The sequence below is a fragment of the Caretta caretta genome, chromosome 11 (genome assembly GCF_965140235.1).
Source record: "Caretta caretta isolate rCarCar2 chromosome 11, rCarCar1.hap1, whole genome shotgun sequence".
NCBI classification, from domain to species: domain Eukaryota; kingdom Metazoa; phylum Chordata; order Testudines; family Cheloniidae; genus Caretta; species Caretta caretta.
In genome coordinates, this window is record NC_134216.1 from 1,482,173 (window position 1) to 1,482,917 (window position 745).

Consider the following 745-nt stretch of genomic DNA (forward strand, 5'->3'; position numbering starts at 1 on the left):
GGTATAAGTTAACTAGCAGGAGGCTTGTACCCACCAGGCTCCCTTAGCTGCAAGGGGAGAGGGCTGCAGTACTTGAACTTGAGTCAGATCGCAGCACCTCTAGCCTTGCTCCTGCCCAGGCCCAGCAGGCACAGGGCCCAGATTCCAGACAGCAGCTTCTCAAGGCTGGTAGCGGCTGTCCTGGGGATTTCCTGGCCAGCAGAACGTCGAAGACTTGGGAGGTGTCCATAAAGGAGGGACTTGACACTAGAGCATCTTAGGCCACTGCAGAGTAGAGGCTGCCAAGGTTTCCAAGAAGAGTGATGCTGAGCAGACACAACCAAACAGCTGAGAGTCCTCCATATTCTCCCATCCCCTCACTGTCATTGGCATTGTCACAACTCTCCAAGGCTGCTGGCTGAGCAACTGCAACAGAAAGGGGTTTTTCTGAGCAATGAGTGACGGGGGCGGGGGGGAAGAGAGGGGAGAAGAGAATCCAAGCTGGTAGCCAGCCACTTGCCAGCTGGCTCTGCCCCACCCCAACCTGTTACCTCCCTCAGGGGGCTGCCCACACCACCCCAACAGCAGATACACAACTCGAGTCTTAACAGACGCTCGCTGCTAGCTCTGGTTTGCATGTACAGTACCGCCACAGACAGGCATCTGAAAAGAAGTGATTTCTCCCCCCATGCCTGGTGCTGAATGTCAGACTGACACCCCACGCGAGAGGGATGTCTGCAAGACGAGCTCAAAAGACCCCACCACA